Below are 26801 nucleotides of genomic sequence, written 5' to 3' on the forward strand. Positions count from 1 at the left end.
ACAGGGCAGACGGGTGGGTTCACAAAGAGCTGGACACAACTTAGTGACTAAACAACAACAATGGCCTATATGGGAGAAGATTCTAAAAAAGAGTGGATGTATGTGTATGTATAATAGATTCACTTTGCTATACCCCTGAAACTAACCCAATATTTGAAATCAGCTATACTCCTATAATAATTTTATAAAAAAGAAAAAGAAGACCTAGATGAGGAAAAAAAGACTGCTGTGTGGGTTGACTGGTAAAAGGGTCATCTTTTCACATCTACTTGTGCATCGACAGAACTTCCTTTTCTCCCTCCTCCCTCTCCTTTACATGTAGCATCACTGAGACTACTTTGCATAGAGAGAGACATATTAGACGTTTATTACAATTCTGGCCCTACCCATCCAACTCTAGTCTTTTCAGTTTCTCCCCTTTACGAAGCCAAAGAAACAGGTTACGTCTTGAATTGCGTAGAGGCCTTCAAAGTGTAGGCCCTAAATACTAGTATCTTCTCATTGAAAATTTTTTTCTTAAACTAGATCAGCAGTCTGTCTCTCAATCCTAGGGCAGTAAAACAAAATCTCAGCCTTACAAACACGTAGTTTATAGGAATACTTAATAGCATTTTATTTGTTCCTTTGATCATTTCATCTTATTTGTAATGTCTGCCACCCATCTGCCATTCTTAAAATGCATCTTCTGAGTTAATGAATTTTCTCTTTTCCCCTGAAAGTGAAGGCTGTTAGTGAAATGGTTAAGTGATGCCTTTTGCTGCAGAGCTAGCTGGAAGCATTTGCGGTCATTGAGCCACCTCTCCTCATGTCACTTCACCCTAATTGTGTCAGCCAGCATGGCCATCTTATAATTAGATGAGAAACATCAGGCCATTTCCCAATGTTGTTATCTTTTGTAGTTTTCATGGCAATGTGCCCGACCTGGTGTTACAAAAACTCTGAAAAATATCCACCACCCTTAAAAAGCACAATTACTGATTATTTCACACTTTCTGATACCTGCATCTTTTAATAAATCTTTCACTGGAGCAGTAGTTCCCAATGCCTGGTACCTTAGAATTCCAGGGTTTTAGGAAATCTAAATGTGAAGTGTTTTCAGGATTTAAGCTAGTAGGATTTTGGTTGTAAGCAACAGAAAGTCCAGTTCGGGCAGCTTCAGCAGTGTCATTGGCAAGTCCTTGGTGGACTGCCGGAAAGATTTGATTCGGCTCGTTGCTCTGTTTTCCTCTGTGAAGCTAGTTTATCTTCAGACTCATCCTATGTGTAGTCATAGGACAGTTCCTAACAATTGCTGGGCTGTAGATTTTCTTGACCAAGCCAAGCAAAGGTGAGTCTTAAGCTTTTTGAAAAGATTCTTGAACTCTAATTGGATGAATTTCCAGCACATTCTACTTTCCTGATGGCCAGGGATATGGGATGTGTTAATATCCTAGGTAATATTTTTCCATTACTGGAGCTGGGTGTTGTCAACCTCCTCAGAAACCTATGACTCCTCACTGTCCCTTGGTCCTGTGTGAGAGGGGTTTGAAGAAAAGATGCTGGGCCCACAGCTTCAAATGTAAAGCTCAGTGAGCTGTTTTTTATGTTTCAAAAGACCTAAAGTTGATTCAGTACTTTTCATGAGAAAGAACTTCAGGCGTTAAGCAAAATGTCAAGTTCCTTTGGCTTTTGGCCATGCATGCTGTAATCAGTGAGCTCTGATTGGCAGTTTGGTAGATACTCTGTCTTAACTCTTAACAAATAAATATTAGTTGGTAAGATCTTCTGAAACTTTGTGGAGGTGAAAGTGCTTTAGAACTTGATAAAGTAGTTCATTGTGGTTAAAAAAGAATTTGGAAACTTTACCCTTCTGAGTTGATAGATAATAGATTGAACGAGTTTGTAATCCACCTAAGAAGTGATGACCAGTTGGAATGCTACGCAGATATGGGGGGAAAAAAGTGACCTCTAGTTGTACTAGTTTTATTTCTATAATTTAAAATTTAGCCTTTCAAGTTTTTCTTTCCAGATATAGAAAGTTCTGTGTTTTACTAGCATGTTTTTTAAAAACATTAATCATATGGAAAGAAAGAGATGATGAATTTTAACACTGCTGTGATAGAGTCCATGACTCAGCAATAGAAATTATTGTTGGTGGAATCACCAAAAAGCATTTCTCTCTTGGGGGAAGGTTGTTTAGTTGAAAGTCTTCAGAAGAGATGCATATTCAGTAAGAGTAATGAGAGGCAAATGCAATAATGCAAGATTGTTTTACAAAAAGAAATCTCTAAAAAGAAGATAGCCAAGTTTTTGAATAAACTTCATTGTTAAAGAGTAAACGTTGTGCTTATAAAACATTGAAGAGTGTCAAGTGTGTTGATGGTTATGTGAACTTACTCTAAGGTGCAGGAAGTCCTCCATGCTCCATGCATCTTGGAAGTGTTTCTATCAGAGTGAAGAAAGCTATGGGAACCTTCTAAAGTCATACTGGATATTTTATCTATGCAGAGTGATCTTCTCTGTGAAGCATTTGGCCTAGCTCATGCTGAGCTGCTTGGCCTTAGCATTGCTATTGTTTTACCTGACTTACTCAGCATTGGTTGTTTTGGACTGACTGTCTCACCCATTGCCAGACGAGGAATTCTTGGCCAGTGTGTCAGGGTCTTGTGAATGTAAAACAAGACCCTGCTGCTCCTGATGGGGATGCTGGCCGCCTCAGTGTTCTTGGGTAGCCTGCCTGACCTCCTATCCACTAGGGGTCCACAGCTCAGACTCCACTCTGACCTTAGAAAACAGATCGCTACATCTGAATATCTTATTTACATAGTCTCTAGTTTTGTATCCCAACCCTCCTGACTGCACCCATCTTCTTGGTTTATTATTTTTCAAACTTCTTTGCTTTTCACAGGCATTTTTCATGACTTGGCTTCTGGTTTCCCTGATTTTGATCTAAATACCACCTATATTTTATGAGCTTTAACTTCTTTCTTTTGCTGGAATATAGATGAGTTTGTTTTAAAAGGAGATTTTACATCATCCCTTTAAACAAACGGTGGTATCAGTTGCCAGAGTTCAATGGTAACCTAAAATAACTACTATGAAGGTAAAACGGTAGTACACACAGGAGTTGGCAAACCTTTTCTGTAAGGGACCAAGTAGTAAATATTTTCAGCTTCACAGGCCTTATGGTCTTTTTTGCACCTGCTTACCTCCACTGTAACCCCAGATCAGCAAGGAAACAACACATAAATGAGTAGGCATAATTGTGTTACAATAAAATTTTATTTTTGTACATCAAAATTTGATTGTCATAATTTTTTCATTTTTTGGAATAATATTCTTCTTTTGATTTTTCCCCCCCCCAAAGCCTTTAAAATATAAAATGTCTTCTTATCTCATGCGCTTTACAAAAATCAGCAACAGGCCAGGTTTGCCCACGGACCATCATTTGCTGATCCCTGATACTAGGTTGATGCAAATGTAATTGCAGGTTCAGACTGAATTTTAAATAATCATAACTAGGCTCAAACACATCTTTCTTAATCAAAATAGGAACCATTATAGTCAACACATTTTGCTAATGAGAAATAAGTTTGTTTATTGCTGTGGTGTAATAATCCATTCTTCAAGACCTGAGGAGCTCTTGGAAAGCATTTTCTACCTCCTGCTGGTTGTGGAAGCATTTTTGCTGCAAAATGTTGAGGTGCTTGAAGAAGTGGTCTTTGGTGGGCGAGAGGTCAGGTGAATATGGCAGATGAGGCAAAACTTTGTAGCCCAATTCGTTCAACTTTTGAAGCATGAATTGTAGCCCAATTTGTTCAACTTTTGTGACATGCGGTCGGACATTGTGGTGGAGAAGAATTAGGCCCATTCTGTTGACCAATACTGGCTGCAGGCATTGCAGTTTTCAGTGCCCCTCATCAATTTGCTGAACATACTTCTCAGCTCTAATGGTTTCACTGGAATTCAGAAAGCTGTAGTGGATCAGACAGGCAACAGACCACCTAACAGTGACCATGATCTCTCTTCAGTACAAGTTTGGCTTTGGAGCTTTGTCTCAGTCCATCTAATGAGCTGGTTGTTGCCAGTTTTCGTATAAAATCCACTTTTTGTCACTTGTCACAATCCAATCAAGAAATGTTTCATTGTTGTTGCGTAGAATAAAAGAAGACTACACTTCAGAACAGTGATTATTTTTGGTGGTCAGCTCATGAGACACCCACTTATTGAGCTGTTTCACCTTTCCAGTTTGCTTCAAATGCTGAATGACCATAGAATGGTTGACGTTGAGTTCTTCGGCAACTTTTCGTATAGTTGTAAGAGGATCAGCTAATATAAGATGATAGCTCTCAGTTAGTGGTTGTCAACTTCTGATGGCCATCCACTGCACTCCTTATCTTCAAGGCTCTTGTCTCCTTTGTGAAACTTTTGAATCACCACTGCACTGTATGTTCATTTACAGTTCCTGGGCCAAATGTGTTGTTGATGTTGGGCGTTGTCTCTGCTGCTTGACCTATTTTGAACTTGAAAAAGAAAATTGTTCGAATTTACATTTTGTCTAACATCATTTCCATAGTCTAAAATAAATATAAACAAGTAATCATTAGCAAAAAAAAGCAAGAAATACCCATTAAAATGATGTATAATATAACTACATTTATTTAAGAATGTATTCCAATATCAAACAGTAAAGTTCAACAATGCAAAACTGCAATTATTTCTTCTCATCATATCCTGTTGCCTACTTCTTCTTAAGGTACTGAGCTGGAGGGGTTGTCTCTTTTTAAAAAAATGGACTTCAGCATATGTGAGGTGTCTGCCTGCGTGTGCACTCAGTTGCTTCAGTCACATCAGACGCTCTGTGACCTCATGTACCATTGCCCGCCAGGCTCCTCTCTCCATGGGATTGTACCATCATGAATACTGAAATGGGTTGCCATTTATGTTTGAGGTGTCAGTCCAGTTCAGTTGCTCAGTCGTGCCCTACTATTTGCAACCCCAAGGACTGCAGCACGCCAGGCCTCCCTGTCTATCACCAACTCCCGGAGTTTACTCAAACTCATGTCCATTGAGTTGGTGATGTCATCCAACCATCTCATCCTCTGTCGTCCCCTTCTCCCCCTGCCTTCAGTCTTTCCCAGCATCAAGGTCTTTTCAAATGCATCAGTTCTTTCCATCAGGTGGCCAAAGTGTCGAAGTTTCAGCTTCAGCATCAGTCCTTCCAGTGAACACCCAGGACTGATCTCCTTTAGGATGGACTGGTTGAATGTCCTTGCAGTCCAAGGGACTCTTAAGAGTCTTCTCCAACACCAGCACTCAAATGATCCTAACATAATTAGAAGGGTTGAAATGGAATTGGAAAGAGAATAACTATGTAGTTCAGTGTCACTTGTTGTAATGTCTGTACTACCCACAGTCATCAGAGTGGTTTAAGTCCCGAACTTCAGGGAGTATTGCCTTGTGTCTTGGTTCTACCCAGTTCTTCTAACCATCACCCAGATAACATCAAGGGAAAGATACAGATAGCACCAGAGTGAAATGAAAGGCAGGGAAAGGGAGAGAGTTTGACAGTATAGCTGGAAACAGTCAAAATTCATGATGAGAGAGGAGGGGATGAGAGAATGACTTTTTGGATAAGGGATCAAATATCTGAAAGAGGAAAAGAAGAACTTCTTAGACCAGAAGTTGATAAGAATTTGAATATTTTGCCAGCCAGTCCATCACCCTCTCTCATCTTGCTGGCAGTGTCACGTGATGGAATGGTATGGGATTTTGTGTTTTACCCACTCATCTCCCAGGAGGAGTGTTTTGTGTTTGTGTGTCATGTTGTTCTATTCCAGGAGTGTCTGATGTTAGCATTTCATCTCCCTTGCAAAAAGGAACAAGGGAAGTTGGTGACCCAGGATAATATTTCTTTATTCAACACTTTCTATTCTTTTGTGTTGGCTCATTGAGTGATAAACTTTAAATACAAGCTTTTTATTTTCTTGGCCTGTATTGATTCTGTTTTGAATATGACTTGCACAGGAATCCTGGACGTATTTCTTGACAAAATTCCGTATTAAAAAAAACTAGAACTAGTGTGACTTCGACTCATAACTTGTGATAAACATCTCAAAGGTACAAGAATTTAGGTCATAACCGTATTGGACTATTTTGCCTTCTATTGTGATAGATAAACCCACCAAATTCTGGGGAAGCATTTTTATATAGCATTCATAGAGTGATGATCATTACTACTATAACCTGAAAAGCAATCAGTGTTAATGTTACCAGCGAAAGAATGATTTCTATTTCAAAACAAACTTCTTAAAACACAGTTGTTTTTTCAAGTTGCTTTACTTTCCAGGATCAACATGAACCAGGAAACCTTATACAGGCCTATTACCTGATATGTTCTTCAGTGTGGTAGTAGAGCTGTTAAGTAATTACTCAAGTTGGGAAAAGAGATCTGGTTTCAGATTCTGGCTAAGCTACTTAGTAACTGTGTGACCTTCAAAAAGTTTTTCTAAGCCTCAATTTTCTCATTTGAAGATGCAGGTGAAAAGTCACCTACCTCACTTCAGGAATTGAACATATTCTATCTAGTTTATCAGATGCTTTGGGGTTGAATGGGCTTATGCAAAAACAGTTTTGCATAAAACTTGCAAAAAAAGGCAATGCATAGTATGTAAGAATAATATTTCCTTTATGTGATATTTATTTGCCTAATTAGGTAAAAGTAGTTCTGATTATTGTTCTGTTTGGATGCCTCAGTTGAAGTTAAATAGTAGAAGATATTTAAATCTAGGAGTCAGAAGTGCTTTAAATATCCATCTCACCTTTCTGCATTTTTGATGTCTAGTTTAAAATTATTTTCTCTTCTCTAAAAGGACAGTAGGTGTCAAGTCCATATGGGTCAGAATTTGGGTTCCTTCACATCAGTGATTGTGGCCCACTGAAATCTTGTTGCTTAAATCCAGGAAATGTTGACTCGCACATTTTAACACTTTAACATCAGTTCAGTTGTTCCTGCTTACCCATTCACCATTTCGTTTTTAACTCCAGTTTTTATTAATTTTGAGAATGAAAAAGGATGAAGCATCTATTCTGCATTTCAGTCAGTTTCAAGTTTCTGTAGGTTAAAGATGAATAAATACAACAGATAGCATTAGGTCCTTCTCTGTCTTCCCTTCTTTTGCTAGCTGTCACCTTTTTTCAGTTTTTTGCATCAGCTTCTACATCTGGAAGGATGTATGTGACCTGGAAAAGTCTTCCTCCAGCCCCATGGTTCTCAGCTTCTGTCTGGGCAGTGAAAGAGGCTCATAGCACAATGCCATTGAAGGACACTAAGAATTCATTTATATAAAGTTGGAAGTTGCAGATGGTGGTATGGTTTTTCTTGGGTTCTATTTCAGAGTAAAGCAAATTCTAGACGTAACCCTTTAATGCTGTTTTGGGTTCAGAGGATCCCAAGCTCCAGATTTGTTGTTGTTTTTCCAAGTGGCTAAGCCAACAATTCAAATCAAAACTTCATTCCTAACTTGGATCATTATATAATACCTCATACTATTAATTGGGAATATGTTAACCAGAATGCCTGGTAATTTTTAAGATGCCAGTCACAACTGTAAGTACAAAGATGAATGTATTATTCAAATACTGTATGTGAATTGATTAGGTGGGGCCCAGGGACATATTTATCCCATTCCAAGGAGAACAAATTATTCTAGTACTGTAGCTTTTGGGAACTCAGCCATACCGGTTAGCTGCCTCTGGGCCTCACTTTACTTCTCTATCAGTTCAGTTCAGTTCAGTCGCTCATTCGTGTCCAACTCTTTGCAACCCCATGGACTGCAGCACGCCAGGCCTCCCTGTCCATCACTAACTCCCGGAGTTTACTAAGACTTGTGTCCATTGAGTCGGTGATGCCATCCAACCATCTCATCCTCTGTCATCCCCTTCTCCTCCTGACTTCAATCTTACCCAGCATCAGGGTGTTTTCCAGTGAGTCAGTTCTTCGTATCAGTTGGCCAAAGTATTGGCATATCAGCTTCAACATCAGTCCTTCCAGTGAACACCCGGGACTGATCTCCTTTAGGATGGACTGGTTGGATCTCCTTGCAGTCCAAGGAACTCTCAAGAGTCTTCTCCAACACCACAGTTCAAAAGCATCAATTCTTCAATGCTCAGCTTTCTTTATAGTCCAACTCTCACATCCATACATGACTACTGGAAAAACCATAGCCTTGACTAGATGGACCTTTGTTGACAATGTAATGTCTCTGCTTTTTAACTTGCTGTTTAGGTTGGTCATAACTTTCCTTCCAAGGAGTAAGCGTTTTTTTATTTCATGGCTGCAGTCACCATCTCCAGTGATTCTGGAGCCCAAGAAAATAAAGTCTGACACTGTTTCCACTGTTTCCCCATCTATTTTCCACGAAGTGATGGGACCAGATGCCATGATCTTCGTTTTCTGAATGTTGAGCTTTAAGCCAACTTTTTGACTCTCCACTTTCACCTTCAAAGAGGCTCTTTAGTTCTTCTTCACTTTCTGCCATAAGGGTGGTGTCACCTGCGTATCTGAGGTTATTGATATTTCTCCCAGCAATCTTGATTTCAGCCTGTGCTTCCTCCAGCCCAGCTTATATGTACTTATATGTACTCTGCATATAAGGTAAATAAGCAGGGTGACAATATACAGCCTTGACGAACTCCTTTTCCTATTTGGAACCAGTCTGTTGTTCCATGTCCAGTTCTAACTGTTGCTTCCTGACCTACATATAGGTTTCTCAGGAGGCAGGTCAGGTGGTCTGGTATCCCCATCTCTTTCAGAATTTTCCACAGTTTATTGTGATCCACACAGTCAAAGGTTTTGGCATAGTCAATAAAGCAGAAATAGTTGTTTTTTCTGGAACTCTCTTGCTTTTTCCATGATCCAGTGGATGTTGGCTATTTGATCTCTGGTTCCTCTGCCTTTTCTAAAACCAGCTTGAATATCTGGAAGTTCACGGTTCACATACTGTTGAAGCCTGGCTTGGAGAATTTTGAGCATTACTTTACTACCGTGTGAGATGAGTGCAATTGTGTGGTAGTCTGAGCATTCTTTGGCATTGCCTTTCTTTGGGAATTTTGTAACTAGAAATATGTTCTGACCACGTCCATCTTCTTCCCCCTTCCCCCACCTACTACCCACCTTCTCACCTCTGCTGACCACAAATCTCATATTTTTATCTATGAATTTTGTTTTTGGGATCTAATTGATGAACAATACTACACATTACTTACTGATGCACAACATAGTAATTGGATAATTCTATATATACCTTACAAAATGATCACCATGATAAGTCTAGTTACCATCTGTCACCATACAGAGATATTACATTATTACTGACTATTTTTGGCACACTGTACATTGCATATCTGTGACTCATTTGTTTTGTAACTGGAAGTTTGTACCTCTTTATCTCCCTCCCCCATTTCACTCATCCCTTCACCCCCTCTGCTCTAAAATAGAAAACATAAGTTCATTTTGAAAGTTAATATTCCAGTGCCCACCAGGTAATGTAAATTTTAAGGATAATTTTACAAATTCTGCTTCACTACTGCGACCTTCCAGCTTTGTTTTTATCAGTAGCGAGAGCAAGTGATTTCTTCATCTTTGTCCTTTTAATATCATTTTATTATTTCCACGTGTGAAATCAGAGTATTTTAGTTGGATAAACCATTTAATTTCCTCATCATGCTTCTGTCTAGAATGTCTCCTTGTGCTTTTTATTCTTTACTTGGGGAGATATCCAAGTTCTCAGATATAGAACATTTAGGACCTAATTTTAATGTGATAAGCTGAGAATTCACTCAAAGGTGGCTTGTAGTTACTTCTGTCTAGATTTTCCTATCTCCCAGGGTGAGATATGCTATACAAAAATGTGAAAATGAGACCAAAAGCAAGTGTATGCATCATCACGTGACACTGAAATCACCTACCGTTTTTTCCCCATATCACACTGTTTAGTCTTGTCTGGATTCCAGCTGTTTCTTTACTTAGGCCAGCTTGTTGTGTCTTCCTTTGAATTTATCTGAGGAGAAGAATTGAGAGAAACCTTTACAATTTCCTTCTCAGAAAGGACCCCTGACTTGTTTCCACTTATCTGCAGATATCAGTGAGCTCTTTTTTTGTGTGTGTGAACACATTTAGAGGTAATGGGTTTTGCCTTGATCTGATAACTGATGGAATCTTCTCTCCTCCTCAAGGCAGTTCTGGTTTAACTTCTGTGGGGATTTGACTCTTGACGTGGCTTGGGATATTCTCAGTCTGATTAGCAAGGATGTTAGCTTTCCTTCAAGTGAAGGACCAGGTAGTCTTTTATTGTTCAACATTTTAATCTTTGGGTATGAACAGAAACAGACTCACAGACATAGAACACAAATTTATGGTCACCAAACAGAAGAATGCATGAGGGGATAAATGAGGATCTTGAGATTAGCAGATACAAACTGCTGCATCCTAAATAAATAAACAGTACTGTCTGACTATATGGCACAGGGAACTTAATTCACTATCCTGTAATAAACCATAGTAGAAGAGAATATGAAAATATGTCCTTCTAATACATGTGTGTGTGTGTGTGTGTATAATCATTGGATCACTTTGCTGACACCAGAAACTAACACAACATTTTAAATTAACTATACATCAATTAAAAAAAAAAATGACTGGTACACACAGGGAGAAATCAGAGTAAAAATTAATGAAGCCAACTTTGATACAATTGCCTCTGTGTTCAAGAAGTGCAGGGAGTTTACTATTTTATTTGTCCAGGATGTTGTTTACTATCTCTTGCTCTTGAATATTGGCAAGTAGATAATTGTATCATCAGGTTATGATACTTGAGGACAATGCTGTGACTTGGGTCATTGCACAGTAATAACTTGTCAGCTTTTTGCTCCTTGTTGTCCTTTGGGGGTTCAGATCCTCCCGAAGTTCGTTTTCTGACTTGTGTATGTGGCATAGAATGAGCATACTCAATAAAATGCTTCCACAAGAGACTCTTAATAGTATATGTACAAAATACTTCTGTGCTTTAGTGGAAGGTACTCCATTATGACCCTTTTTGCATGCTCCCTGCTGAGAAAACACTCTAGAAACGGATGTCAACCAGGGGAGATTCATTCATTCCATACGTTTTCTAATTTCCAAAAATGTACACCGTCAATATTTTTTCTTAATTGAACAGTTTGTTGAACAGACGGGTGCTTTAATTATGGTGGTCTAAATTTACACACATTGCAGTGGTATTTTGCTACATTAATTACCTTACTTGTCAAGAGTAACAGGTAATTACTACATCAACTCACCCTCCTGCAGTACATGGAAACATAACTTTATTTGAACAGATACAGTACACCAGATTATAGCCACCCCACACCCTAGGTTGTGATAAGAGATAGCCGCGCTCACAGTATTTGTTTTACCATGAGGAAGGGAGAGAGGTGAGCTGACCCTTTTCCTCGTGTGTGTCCACCTAAGATGGAAACCCAGAAACTATGTCACGGATTCAAAGAATCTGGACTGGAAGGAACCTTTGGAATAATTGAATTCATTAAATCTTCTCCTTGAAATGTGTTTCAGAGAGCGACTTTTCTAAGTATGCACAAGAAGTAAAATTAGTGTCCAGTCCAGAATTGGCACTGATTTCTCCCCACCAGGCTGCTAAAAAGCTTAGAAATGTGAACGACTTTTAAAAAATAATTCTAGAAAAATCATTTGGTATAAGGCATTTTGAATATTTGTTCACTTCATGTCTCTCATTTGAACTTCTCACCGTTGCTTTGGCTGCCTCGTGAAGAGTATTTATCCTGTATTCTGTTGAACTGCCAGGTACAACTCATGTCATTTGATTTCCTCTTCAGTGTATGGGTGTCAGCTTTTATGACAAGTTGTGTTAAAGTTCTAGTTTAACATTTTTTTCTTTTGTAAAGGTGTGAATATTTTTGAGCATATAGGATGCCCTTAGCAAAAATGCAGCATTACCTCTCTTGGTTGCCATGGCATAGAAAGAAACGATTGTGTTAGCTTTTAGGTGTGGCACGGAATATAGTCAATGACATAATAGAGGTGGTCTGTCTTGAAAGGCTTTGTCCCCTTTTTAGTCAAACACCTGTGACAAAATTACGAACTGTGGTTAACATACACCACTTACAAGTGGTTTTTCAGCGGCAACCAGGGTAGAGGAGCTCAGCTTGCAAAGGACTTTCTTTCCCTTTGCGCCTGGCAGTGGAAGTGGGCTGGCATTAGAAGGAAGCTCGGGATGTCTAAGGGTTATGGACACAGACTTGCAGACGTGACGGGGGTGGTTTGTAGATGATAGAGGGGGCCTCTTGGGGGATTTGAGATGTGCAACCAAGCATCTCCCCAGCCTTTGACCCACTTCAGTTTCCCAGGCCTGAAATTGTGAAACAGATACCTCATTCTTAAAATTGTAGTCTTTTCATGAGCCATTACACATCTCCCTGGGCTCTGGAACTTGTGATATTATAGTCTATGGTTATTGACTTTTTCCTTAGTTTTTTTTTTTTAATTAAAAGATTGCTTAGGCTAATTATTATAATTTAGTCATTCGTGCATCCAGCAAATGTCTCTTGAATGTCTGCTGTGTGACAGTCATTGTGCTGCATGTGGCAGGGGAGGGGCACTTAGTGAGGAAGCAAGTAGAACAGATCCTTGCTCTCATGGAGTTTGCCTTCCAGTAGAGGAAGCAGAGAGAGTCAGTACTGCAGTGCAGTGGAGGGGCAGTGTATTTACGTAGAATAAAAGTACGTAAAGGAAACAGTATATACATCCTGTACCTTGATAGGGTCATTTAAGACAGTCTAATCAGAGAAGGTGGCATCAAAGAGATAGTATCTAATTTAAGTTATAAAGGTTAAAAATGTCCTCTGTATACAAAGAGCTAAAGGAAGAACATTTTAGGCAGAGAGAAAGGTGAGGGCTAAGCCTCAAGAGTTAGTAGTAAGAGCAGATATGGGAACAGAAAGCCATTAGTAAGAATGGGGGTGAGGGATGGGGATGGTATGGGAGAAGTTGGAGGGGGACGTTGGGCCCTGCATGACAGGGCAAAGGGCTGGGTCTTATTTGAGACTGATGCAAAGTCCTCCAAGACAGCCACTTCCAATTCAGGGTGCAGAACATACCACATAGGTGACTCCGGGGGACGGGATTGCAGAGCTTCAGGTATTTTCCGCAGAGTAGCCTTCTTTGGGAGAGAGGCTATGGCCTTGGTCCCTAGGGATTGTGCATGGAGCCCTAGAAGAGGCCCTACCTAAAACAGGCTCGGCTGGTCCTTGTTAGGAGAAGAGCATCTTCCTCCTGGGCTGGCATCCGGATGCAGGTGGACAAGGAAGTCCTCCAACTTCACCTGCGGTGGCTGAACCTGCAGCAGCTTCACCTGGGAACAGAACTGTGAGTTTTCTGGCCTTACCACAGTCTTAGTGAATCAGAAACTCTGGGTTAGGACCCAACAGTGCTGCTTTAATGAACTTTTTGGGTGACCGTGATGAACATGCAAGTTTGAAAGCCCCTCTTTGTAAGATATATTAGTGCCGCCGGAAAGAACTTAACAGTTCTCCAGACTCACTATTCTCAGTCTGCAGATGAGGGGACCCAGTTAAAGACAAGAACTTAGTGGTGATCCTGTGCTGATGAGAACCTGGCTTTCTTGATATTATTCTAAGTGCTCTTTATTCTTGGGTTTATGGATTTAAAGGATAAACAAAGCCCACTTTGGTTTTCTTGAGGGATCATTGTGATATTTATAAAACGGAGGACACAGATGGATATTTAATAAGGAATAGTGCTGTGGTCTGTGAACTGAGGCTGCCTCATTTCTCCTAATACTATTTTCTCAGATAATTTAGAAAAGCAGTTTTAGTGTGAATAACCTGCTTCTGTCTCCCTGTCAGTGGTAGAAAAACAAGTGTTTTGTCTTAAGTTACACCACTGAGACACTTAGCAAAGTGTAATTGCATTCTTTTATTTCTGTAATACTCAGTGTAGTTGGCCTTGTTTTTGGATTGGAAGTCCTGGTACTCCCAAGTTATATTTATAAAGTCATGGTATAAGGCAGAAGGTGGATTATTTTAAGGCCTGGTGTTAGTGCTTTCTCGTTTCTGTTTTGACCAAGAGAATCATAGGATTGCCCTCTTCCCTGGCTAAGTCCTGTTCACCTTTGATGTCTTAGGCTTCCAGACCATTTGTGACGTGCAGCCTTTTCTGACCTTGTGCTTAGGTCACATCTCTCTGTTGATATTTTCCACTTGCTTGAATTGTTTCCTGGTAGACTGTGGCCCTCATCAGGGCAGAGACCTCAGTGGTCACAATTTGAAGCTATACTCAGCTTTGAACACAGTGTCTGGCCCAGGGTAATTACAGAAAAAGTTAACCATCACATGAATGCTTGCCCTCTTAATTGATTCATCATTTGTTACTCTCTTAACAAAACCCAGTTCTAGGAAGACACAGCGATAGATTTTCTAAAAGGAGAATACACAGAATATTAAGACATGGTCCCATGGTGGAGACAAAGCCAAAAGTAAGTATGTATTCAAGGAAATCCTAATGAGGGCCATAATAAGGTGTGAAGTACATTAGTCAGGATGTGTCGTGCTAGCTGCCATGACTAACAGCCCACAGATTTTGGAAGCTTACCATAATAAAGATGTATGTCATGGTCTCTCATGTCTGTGTGTGCCCACAGAACTGTCTCCATCCTCTCCTTGCCATGAGAACATGGGCTCTCCATGGTCTTAGAGGAAGAACAGGGAACATGGTTGTTGTTTTTTTTCTGGGCAGGGGGTCAGGCTTAGAAGTGGTGTGCCTTTCTTTTGCTCCATCCAATGGACAAGAAATCAGACACTTGGTCCCAACGTAAGAGTCAGGAAAACAGGGCAACATAATCTTCATGTGTGCCCATGAAGAGGAAACTGAAATGGCACTGGTTATTATGTGATAATGCCAAGCATCATGTTACTTTGGTTCTGACCACTAATGTTTGATCACAGTTAAGCATAGCACCTCTTGTTTTTGTAGGCTGCTCATCAATAAACACCCTTGTTTTTTGGGAGATCGGGAAGAGCCATGCCCTTCGGGGGACCTTGATTGGTGTGTGTCACAAGGAAGATGTCTTTTATTTCATTCCCAAGTGAAAGCCCATCTTCCTCTGGGGCGGGGCAGGGTGATTTGTTGATGATCCAGCTGTGGCTTGCCTTCATTCCACTGGAAGCTGGAATATTCTATCCCAGGTGGAAGTGTGACTACACACAGGTTGGGTTTCCCCTGGCAAGACCTGTTTGTGTTTGTTCTGCAACTGGCCCTATCTTTCTCTTCTCCTCCTCAAGTTTACAGGTTTGGAGAAAAGAGCTTGCTGGTGGTGAAGATGTACAAAATTTTCCATGCTGACCGTTGTTCTGGGCTTACAGAGGACCCATGGGCAAATGCTTATGTCTTAGGGAGAAAACTGAAGTTACTTTTAAGACTTTAAGTTTTTTGTGTAGGTCTCCCACATTGCAGGCAGATTCTTTACCAGCTGAGCCACGAGGGAAGCACAAGAATACTGGAGCGGTGGGTAGTCTATCCCTTCTCCAGCAGATCTTCCCGACCCAGGAATCGAACCTGGATCTCCCACATTGCAGGCAGATTCTTTACCAGCTAAGCCACAAGGGAAGCACAAGAATACTGGAGTGGGTAGTCTATCCCTTCTCCATCGGATCTTCCCGACCCAGGAATTGAACCTGGATCTCCTCCATTGCAGGCGGATTCTTTACCGACTGAGCTACGGATTCTTTACTGACTGAGCTACCAGGGAAGCCCATTTGTGTACTCATATCAGGTTTAATTAAAGAAGATATTATGGGGAATTTTTCATAATACATTAAGTGGAGGAAAATACATAATAAAGTGTTTACAGTGCTCTGTATTCTTTTTTTTTTTTAGAATGAGAGGCTGGGCAGGGCCAGTGGAGATACGTAGTTGAGCTAAAGGCTGGAGAGTTGTCCAGTGGCCAGATCATGAGGGCCCTGTATGGGCTAAGGGCAAGTTTTGATCTCTTTCCCCCCAAGTACTGGGGAGTCACTAAAAGCATGCAAGTGCAGAGTGAGTGCAGGGTGAGCATGCCCCTCATGCATGTGTGTGTCTGAGACAGACAGTGACTGGCTGAGAGAGAGAGAACAGTGATGAGTGGTGACTGCCTTTGCCGTGTGTTTTTTGACTGCTGGGGAAGGACCTCCACAGGTGAGAGTGAGTATAAGACAGTATGGAACCCTCTTCCATCTCCTCCCACTTTCTGCTAAGTTACTTGTCAATCAGGAGCTCACCGTTCCCATTTCAAAGCAGGGTAATACATTGGGGTAAGTATTTATGAAGTGCCGAGCTTTTTGATCGATACCTATGTTGTTTTAAAGGAGCCAATGACTTAGAATTGTTCTGTTATTGAAAGACTTAAGTTATTGAAAGACAAACTTACTGTGTGCCAGTGTGGAAAGAAGAAACAAAGTATAATTTTTGCATCAGGCAAATGATATACAGCTATAATCCTCAAGTAATCAAGCTGTTTCTACAAAGTTGTTTTGTTCTTTGAAAGACTTAAAGTATAAAAAGTTAATTTACTTATAGAATCTCATGAAGAGGACTTTTTAAAAGTAAGGTGGACTGTTCAGTTGCTTTGAGGAATCTTAATTCAGTGCATGAGATTCTGTAACACTGTGTTTGGGACATGAGAGATGTCATGAATCGCTGTTCTCAAGACATTTCTGGTCTGAAAAAGAGGCAATCAAGCCAGTAATAAATGAGTGTCAATGAATGCACGACAAATGTCTTCCTCTTTTTGAAGTTAGCTTTTTGAAGATAGCTTTTTCATATTCTATAACCAATATTGGAGAAGTTGCTTTGTTTTGGAAAAGAAAAATATAAACAATTCTAAAGAAAAATAGCACCTAATCCCATTTCCTCCAAGGCAAACTCTGTCCATTTTATTTTTTTGTTTTTTTTTTGATGCATATATTTAACGCTTATGCAACTGAGAGTCTACTTTAGCTATGATTTTTCTATCTTGCTTATTTCATGTCACATTATAACTGTCATCTGCACACATTTCTCTATTCCCATAATTATTTTAATAACTACAAGATACTCCAGATTGGGCTATCATTGACTTGCTTTTTTTATTCTGCTGGGATTCACATTTTAGGTAAAATAGATTCATAAAGTTTATCTCTTTTATGTCTTGAACCATCTTGTATACTTCACTGTTGTCATAAAACATTAATGGGAAACTGAGAATTTTTTTTTTTTTAAAGCATTTGTCTGTCTGTATATGTCTGTGAACTTTACCATCAAAAAAAAAAAAAAAAAAAACAAAACAAAAAACAAAACAGTGAACCTTGTTACAACAACTTTACTTTCTTGGGAGAATAACAAAAGATATTTGATGAGTTTTTTTTTCTGGCATATTCTGTCATTGGACATGTAGCTCTTACTCTGAAGTTGGTTAATAAAGAACATCCTCCAGATCCAAGAAAACTCTTTGGTTCTAATGTGGGAGAACTTTGTGCCTGATTTTGGAACTTCCAGAGGTTGCCATTTCTTGCTCCCAGCACACCCTTCTGCAGTGACATTTTAAATCTACAAATTATTTATTTTTCTTATTTTTTTTTTAAAGTCCTTATTATAAGGTTGTTTTAAAGTGACTATTGTAACTTCTACCTTAAGACAGGGACTTGATTGTACTGGCTAAGAAAAACCATCATCGTTTTCTTTCTTTTACAGTGGCACTATTTTCCACTACTTTACATAGGAGAAATCACAGTGTGTTATGTTTCAGTATGTAAAACCTCCAATCAATTTTCTAAGGCAGAAGTTAGCCTTAGAAATGATGGTGACGATCATTTTGTAATCCATAAAAATAGTGAATCAGTGTGTTTTACACCTGAAACTAATAGAATAAGTCAAATTATACTTTCAACAAAAGGAGGGTGATGAAGAAAAGAAAGAAGCAGCAGCTGGCAAATTATGGCCCTGGGCTCCCATCCGGCCCACTGCCTGCTTCTGTAAATAAAGTTTTATCAAAACATAGAACCCATTTGTCTACTTTTCCCCTTTGGTTGCTTTCCTACTGCAGTGGGAGAGTAGGGTAATTGTCAGAGGGAACTTAGAACAGCTGCAAAAGCTACAGAATCTAAATTATTCACTGCCTGGCCCTTAAGCGAAAAAGGTTGCTCACCCCTGTTCTCAAATATGAACGAAGTATAGTAAAATGCCTTATATATACTTATATAACCATCACATTAAGAATGTAAAAATGTTTAAACTATTGATTTGTTACCAATTAATATGGCCTCAACATGCATTTGTTATTATTATTTTTTTAATGTGGATTTTTATTTTAAATCACCAAGAATATCTGTGACACATTATTATTTTTTTAATGTGGATTTTTATTTTAAATCACCAAGAATATCTGTGACACATACCCTTTTGTTGCTGGCTTTTCAAAACCTCTGTAGAAGTTTCTGACGTTCTTCTGATTATATTGGCACTGGACACTTTCTCCTCACACTTTTAATTGAAAATATTGTATTATATTTTAAAGCATGTCATGAACTTTGTTCTTTTATAAGCAACAACCAAAAGTGCTTGAGTTAGAAATAAGTCTATTCTGTAAATTTTGTATATTAGAAGCCAAGAGGCATTCAACTAAGAAAATGTCTCCTGAATCGACATTCCCTGACATCAGCTCATATTTCACTTCTTAGAGGCTCAGTGTTCATATCCATAAATTGGGAATCGGATCTCTTCACAAGGCTATGTGAAGATGAAGTAAAGAAAGATACACTCGACACATTTGGGGACACATTAGCTGGCTGTCCCCTTTCTCTTTTCTACTCTTAGCATAATTAGAGGAGCTGATAATCACAATTGTAACATACCTTTAGGGATTTTTTCAAATTTACCAATTTACGTGCAGTATTCCCAAGAATCAAGTATAATTTTGGAACCAGGTTCAAATTAGAAAAGGTCTGTGTATTTGGATACGAGATACTGGCAATTGTAACAAACATTTCTGAGTCTCAGAGGCTTATCTTAATGCAGGTATTATTTGTGAGCCACCTCTGTCTAGTGTTTCCCTGGTGGCTCAGATGGTAAAGCGTCTGCCTGCAATGTGGGAGACCCCAGGTTTGATTCCTGCGTCGGGAAGATCCCCTGGAGAAGGAAGTGGCAATCCACTCCAGGACTCTTGCCTGGAAAATCCCATGGACGGAGGAGCCTGGTAGGCTACAGTCCATGGGGTCACAAAGAGTTGGACGTGACTGAGCAACTTCGCTTTGTTTCTGTCCCATGGGGTGGGGAATGGGATGTGGTGGTCTGCTCCATGTGGTGTTTCAGGGACCCTGACTCTTACCACCCAGTGACTCTACCATCTTGCAGGCCCTGGAGTTCTTCCCTGGACTCCTGGGCCCACAACCCAGGCTTCTGGGTCAGGATGAAGTAACATACCCACTTCCATCTATTTGGCCAGAACTCAGCCGCAAGGACCCACCTAGCTAGAAGTACATCCCATCTGTGCACCCAACAAATGGGTGGAGATTTGATGAACATTTAACCAGTCTCTGCCAGTCTGACCACATCTTCTTGAGTTATTTAGCAGGACACATACTTAAGGCCTACACTGCACAGAGATAGATGCTAGTAATCCCAGAACCTGTCTTTCACAGGTACCCATGTAAATAACACTGGGAGACAGTCATGCTGGGTAGGGACAATCAATCTGTATACTTGTTTAAATAAATTTTTTAAATTATCATGGGATCTGAATCTTCCCCCACATATTGTATGCCATTTACATAGTTTGGCATTCTGAAATTGCAGATCTATCATAGAATCAGTTTAGATACATGCATAAAAAACGTTGCATGCAGTGGCATTTTCATTCCCAAAGTGGTCTATGTGGACTTGTATTTATTTTGCTGTATTGTAAAAGCAGAAGTCATACGCAGTGTTGATTGGAATTTTTATCCATGCGGACAGATAGAACATTTGTAAAATACTACCACTATCATTTACTTCAAAGTGCACACCTTACAATGAACCAGATCAGGACCATTTTCAATTTTTTAATACCTCTCGTGGATCTGTGCACACCTTTTTTAAGTTATTCATTTTAAATGATGATTATATGAATATTTTAGGATTATAATCACCATTAAATGAAGGACTAAATTTATCATACCAAAATAGAAATTTAATTTAAAGTAGAAAGAACTTGATTGCAAGGTTTAGTAGACTGGAAACAAGACACATGAGAGGATATTAAAGTACACTTTTTAAAAGACCCTGAAGAGTACAGGTTTACAATAGATTTGGAAAAAACACAGTTGTATTTAGTGATGTTTGTGAAGCTCATATTTGAGACAGTCTCATCAAACTTTTGTAAGGTTGAAAAGAACACTAAAAGCAAACAAAATTTTTGGTCATTCCATGAAAAAAAAAAATAGCTTAAAAAAAAATCTTTATTCAGTACCATAAAGGTGGTGAAGTGTATTTGAGATAGAAGTTGCTCTTAACCTTAAGGTGATTCTGTGGCTTTGGTGAAGAGTCAAGCTTGTACATGGCCGTAGGTGATTAAAAATATTCCTTTCACTTTTCTTGGAACTCTTGACATTTCCTACTACCTGTCACTTTGTCCTTGACGAGATTTGAGGCCAAAAACAAGTTGACAAGGGTGGTTTTCCAATCAGCTGTTCCTCGTTTTTTCCTGGGCGATCCTTTGTTATATTTGAGTTCAGATTTACTATTCATGAACCACATTTTAATCAGTGACCATATCCGACAAATGGAAGCTAAGCGCTGGTTAGTATGTTGAAAATAAACACAAGACTCTCATTAATGTCGCTGTCTGAATAATTAGTTGAGCGTGGTGTACCGAGCTGTGGTGAAAGCAAGCTGGCTCCTCACTGGAGCGGCAGGCTGACAGCCGCGTCCTGGAGAGTGGTCATTAGTGAGCCCGCCATCGGTGTCGTGTTACGGTGTCAAATTAGTTAGTGTCCCCTTAGGAGAGAAGCTGGACCTACAAATTATCCTCCCACATCCCTGCAAACCGTGTTTGCGAAGCCTGCGATCACGTGCGGGCAAATTATTAACATAGCTCATAAATTAACTAGTTTACAGGCTTATAACATTTTACAAGTAGATAATAAAGGGTAGAAAAGTTTTCCAATTGCTCTGCCCTGATGTGAGGGCCGTGATCCGCTGACGTTTCCCAGAGAAGCCCACGACTGATGGGTTTTGAAGAGGAGCAAACCCATGGAGTGTCACACCGAATGTCTGGAAAATGTAGACCCTGAAAGGAAGCCAGTGTAAATCCATTGGAAACAGTATAATTAACTTCGTTATCTCATTGCTCTGATGAGTCCATGACAAGAGTCCTCTTTCTTGTGGTGGCAGTTGCTCATTAATGAGGTCACCAATTAAGTTTGAACTTTGCCAACTGAAATTATCTGGAAAAATATTTTTGATTCATTCTTACCATGCTCTTAAGCTGCCTTGTTGAAGGGGAATAATGCTAACACAGCATGTTAAACTCATATATATGAGAATGATGACTCTGAAGCTGTACTGTATTTGAGAAACAGTTTATATTCACATGGATAGCTGATACCTAGAAAACAGAGTGTGGACCAATCTGGCCTGAGTCTCTCTCTTATCAGGAAAAAGCCACTGGGAGCCCCACTTCTTACCTCTCCTCTGAGCCCTGGTAGACAGACAGCCCACATAGTTTCCGGAGATACATGACTATTCAAATCATAAAACTTCATACATCTCCTTTTCGGTTTCAACTTCTCTGTCTGATTAGATTAGAAGACACATACGTTCACAGACTTTTGTCTGAGTTTACTGTTACGAGGAAGCAACACACACACACACAGGGAAGAGGTCATGCTTTTTGCTCCTCCTATAGTGCCATTTCCCCGCCTGACAGCGGGACCCTCCTGTGGTCTTCAGGGCTGTACAGTTGTCATTATCATCTCAGGGATCTAAGCGGAAACGGCCTGCCATGTAAAACTTGCTCCTGACTGCTAGTCACAGAAACTTCCTGAACCCACTTGACGATGAGTTAACTTGTCTGTCAGCAACTTCAACTTGGCAATGGGTTTGGTAGATACTCCACTCATAAATAACCACCCCAACCATGAAGACGCACAGCCTCAGCACACCTGGCACTTGCGCAGGCTGATGGGGTTGCTGTGTCCCAGCTTTCTTCTGTAGTTCACGTGCAGTGGCAAAGAACTGCAACCTTCAGCAAGTGAGAATTGGTGTTTGGCTGCAAAGGAGATAGCTTGTCTTTTTTTTTTTTTTTTTCTTTTTAAATAAGGTACTTATGTACGTGTGTGTGTGCACATGAGCATGTTACACACATGTTTGAGTCTGTGTGTTCTCTGGTGCGTCTACTGGACGCACTGGGAGAGACTAAAGCCCAAAGCCCAAAGGAAAATCTTCACTGGGACTTAAGGATCATCTTAGCCTTATTTCTCAGAATGAGAACATTGGAATTCTGAGAAGTTATACCCCCAAGTAAGAAATGTTTGGAGTTACAGGAACCAAACTTCCTAAATGAATGAAAATGCCTTCAAGAGCAGCAGTTTTACTTGGCTCTATAATATTTCACACTTTTCTGCTATAATTCTGTACAGAGCTCAAACTAGGAGCTAACCGAGTGCTGATTCTAGAACGGAAAGGACAAAATAGATGCTTATATACGCAGATACTCAATTATATACTGAACGTAAAAGTTATGCATCAATTAGGAAGACATAAGGCTTACATTAATGTGTTACTTTTGAAGCATTAAAGTTTGTCACTTCCTTTCCTTAACCTCTTCTGTGTTTTTTTTTTTTGTTTTCAGTATCCCCCTGTATGTTGCAGTCCTGTGGCATTATGCATGCCCTCAACCAGTGACCTCCAGACTTTTTATGGCTGTGAGACACATTAAAAATTCAGGGTAAGTGACAAACAACACTTGCATTGTGTACTGATCAAAAATTGCCATCCACCCTTGCAGATGACATGATATTGCAGGTAGTAATCCCTCAGAAGATAATGGAATGCCCCATTATCAATCATGAGTTCCAAAACCAGCAGGAATACGTTTATTGCATTCCATGATAGCTTTATGGCTTTGCAGTGTAGGATTTGTAACTTGGATCATGTCTGTGGAAGTGTGATGTAATGAAGGGTTGGCAAATTTTGTCTCTAAAGGGCCAGATAGTAAATATAGTCAACCTCATGGACTATAGTCAGCATAGAGATTAGTATGTTGTAGAGTCTCTTGCAGCTAGAAGAGTCTCACGTAGAGTCTCTTTTGCAGCTAGCTACCTCTGCTGATGTAGCACAAAACTAGCCATCAGTTCAGTTCAGTTCAGTCACTCAGTCGTGTCTGACTCTTTGCGACCCCATGAATCGCATCACGCCAGGCCTCCCTGTCCATCACCATCTCCCGGAGTTCACGCAAACTCACGTCCATTGAGTCAGTGATGCCATCCAGCCATCACATCCTCTGTTGTCCCCTTTTCCTCCTGCCCCCAATCCCTCCCAGCATCAGAGTCTTTTCCAATGAGTCAGCCCTTTGCATGGGGTGGCCAAAGTACTGGAATTTCAGCTTTAGCATCATTCCTTCCAAAGAACACCCAGGGCTGATCTCCTTTAGAATGGACTGGTTGGATCTCCTTGCAGTCCAAGGGACTCTCAAGAGTCTTAGATAAACAAATGGGCATGACTGTGTTCCAATAAAACTTTATTTGCAAAGCCAGGTCAAGGGCCATATTTGGCCTAAAGGCCATAGGTTGTGGACCTCTGATCTAATGGCAAATAGATGGGGAACAGTGGAAACAGTTGCTGACTTTACTTTGGGGAGTTTGAAAATCACTGCAGATGGTAATTGCAGCCATGAAAATAAAAGATGCTTGCTCCTTGGAAGGAAGGCTATGACCAACCTAGACAGCATATTAAAAAGCAGAGACATTACTTTGTCAACAAAGGTCCGTTTAGTCAAGGCTATGGTTTTTCCAGTAGTCAAGTATGGATATGAGAGCTGGACTATAAAGAAAGCTTAGCACAGAAGAATTGATGCTTTTGAAATGTGGTATTGGAGAAGACTCTTGAGAGTCCCTTGGACTGCAAGAAGATCCAACCGGTCCGTCCTAAAGGAGATCAGTCCTGGGTGTTCATTGGAAGGACTGATGTTGAAGCTGAAACTCCAATACTTTGGCCACCTGATGTGAAGAACTCACTCATTTGAAAAGACCCTGATGCTGAGAAAGACTGAGGGCAGGAGGAGAAGGGGACTGAGGGCAGGAGGAGAAGGAGAAGGAGGAGAAGAGGATGAGATGATTGGATGGCATCACCGACTCAATGGACATGGGTTTGGGTAAACTCCGGGAGTTGGTGATGGACAGGGAGGCCTGGCGTGCTGTGGTTCATGGGGTGTGGTTCATGGGGTCGCAAAGAGTCAGACATGACTGAGCGACTGAACTGAACTGACTGAACTGAACTGATCTAATGCAGCAAAGAAAATAAATGACCTAGAATCAAGATATCTCCCTGGGTAGCAGTCCCTCTGATCTTGAGCAAACAATTTATCAGAATGAAACGGGAATTAAAAAAACACCTGCATTTACTACTGAGGTAAGAGTAGGATGTAGTTGTAAGGATGAAACATCATATAATGTACATGAAAGCACTTTGAAAAATTTGAAATTCCTTACAAATGTAATGGATGCTCTAGACCATCATTCTGCTTCACCTAGTGAAGTCTACCTGCTTCACCCTTTTAATCACATTGGGCTTTCATGAGCTAGATGAGTGTGAGGGAAAGCTCTTTTATTTTCCAAGTCATGTGATTTGTCTGTACGTTCCTTCTATGTTGAAATGTCGCTTTAATAGCAAATATGAATGAAGAGCTATATGGATAGATTATGGCAGGCTAAAGATCAAATGCCAATGAGGAACTATTAAATTTCCTTTAATCATCAGGTTTGGAGAGTGTTTTCAGATCTTCCACATTTAAAATAGCTTTGGATGTCTACAAGTGTGTTTGAATTTCACAAGTCTTGCATGTCAAAACATAGAGATAGGTTCAGCGAATATGCTTCCCTGGACTAGTGGTACTGATTAAGAGGGAAAGGCATACTTAAACAAATAGTTTGATGAATAGAGGGGTAATCAGAATCTCAACTCATGAATTTTCTAGTTTTCTTTTCCTGACAAAAAGTAGGATAATCTTTAGCTATGTTTTTATGTCTTTATATCAGATAAGAATGATTTTCTGGTAATAGATGCAAGTATGTAAGTTTTAAAAGATTAGTAGTGTTTTCTCTCTCATAAAAGATATCAAGGGGAGAGCAATTTGTGTTTCCTATCTTTATGCGATCTCTACTTGCCTGTTCAAGTGTTGTTTATTTTCAAGGTCACATTATGGCTGCTGGCTCTCCAGCCATTGCTTCTACATCCTGAAAGAGGCAACATTACAAGAAATAAAAAGAGTATTTTTATTCCTTCTCAGCTGAGGAAGCCCTCTTTAAATAACTTTCCATGAAGTCTTACTCAATGGCTTCTACTTACATCATTTAAGTCACTGTTAACATAAGGGCATCTGATAATTACATCCTTAGACTTGAGGAATTTGATGTCCTAGATCAGTTCCAGGTTCTAGTAGTAATGAAGAAAAGGTGTATGGTTATTGAGCAACAGTTGTGGTTACTTGCATGAAATCATGCTATCAGTTTTTCTTCCATGTCTAATTTTTATTTATTTTGATGAATGCCTTCTTTCTTCTATTGATTTGGTGTGTATAACATCTTACTTGAACTTTATATGTTTGAATTTCAGCTTGTTCAATTGTCAGTAGAGATACATATCTCAGTAAATATTTTAGGACTATAATATTTTTACTGCAAGTGCCATGGCAAATTCTAAGAAAGAAATTTCTGTCTCAAGAGAGCTATCAACCAAAATTTAAACTGCCAAATTTGTGAATGGATTTTCTCTCCTCTGGATGGAAGGTTTTGTTAAAGCCTGAGTGCTAGTGTGAAATCAGAGCTGAATATTCAATGGAACAACTGATGCTGAAGCTGAAACTCCAATACTTTGGCCACCTGATGCAAAGAGCTGACTCATTTGCAAAGACCCTGATGCTGGGAAAGATTGAAGGTGGGAGGAGAAGGGGACAACAGAGGATGAGATGGTTGGATGGCATCACCGACTCAATGGACATGAGTTTGAGTAAACTCCGGAAGTTGGTGACGGACAGGGAGGCCTGGCGTGCTGCAGTCCATGGGGTTGCAAAGAGTCAGACAAGACTGAGGGAGTGAACTGAACTGAATGCTAGTGTGAGGTCCTAGGACATACTGGCCCTCACTTAATTGTGTTCTTCCCAGTATGTGTGTGGGCTGTCACTGATGACTTTTTACTGTCTCTCAGAGTCTGGACAATGCCGTCTACTCTGCATCTCTGATTTTACTGTTTTGCTATATATGTGGTGAAAGCTTCCCTTGGGGGACGGGAGAGACATGTGAATCATTCCCATTTCTCTATTCCAGGTTGGTCTGGAGTTTATTCTTGTGAAAATTACTGTCTAACTGAATGAGACTTTCCTTTACTTCCTCATGTAGTCTCTGCCTATACTAGTCTGTGATAGATGCTCATAGAACATGGTAGCTGATGCACTCCTAGACGTTTACTGAATGCCTATTGTAGATATAGGATAGCAATATGGGCAAGAGTGTCTACATTG

General features: G+C 40.0%; 1 protein-coding gene and 1 long non-coding RNA gene across 12 annotated transcripts in view; one reads left to right on the forward strand and one right to left on the reverse strand.

Annotated features, from left to right (window-relative positions):
• FOXP1 (forkhead box P1) overlaps nt 1–26801 on the forward strand; it is a 625706-nt gene that overhangs the window by 207338 nt on the left and 391567 nt on the right. For all 11 annotated transcript variants that reach the window (XM_044933847.2, XM_044933846.2, XM_044933848.2 and 8 more), the window contains one exon: nt 22917–23012. The gene's annotated coding sequence lies outside the window, so the exon portion shown is untranslated. The remainder of the gene's footprint in view (nt 1–22916; nt 23013–26801) is intronic.
• On the reverse strand, nt 4365–13260 carry LOC123331019. Its single transcript, XR_006547418.1, has 3 exons — nt 13156–13260; nt 9949–10040; nt 4365–4502 (listed from the first exon to the last, which is right to left on the reverse strand). It is a non-coding gene; the product is annotated as an uncharacterized LOC123331019 (long non-coding RNA).

Source organism: Bubalus bubalis, chromosome 21, assembly GCF_019923935.1.
Source record: "Bubalus bubalis isolate 160015118507 breed Murrah chromosome 21, NDDB_SH_1, whole genome shotgun sequence".
Taxonomy (NCBI): Eukaryota; Metazoa; Chordata; class Mammalia; order Artiodactyla; family Bovidae; genus Bubalus; species Bubalus bubalis.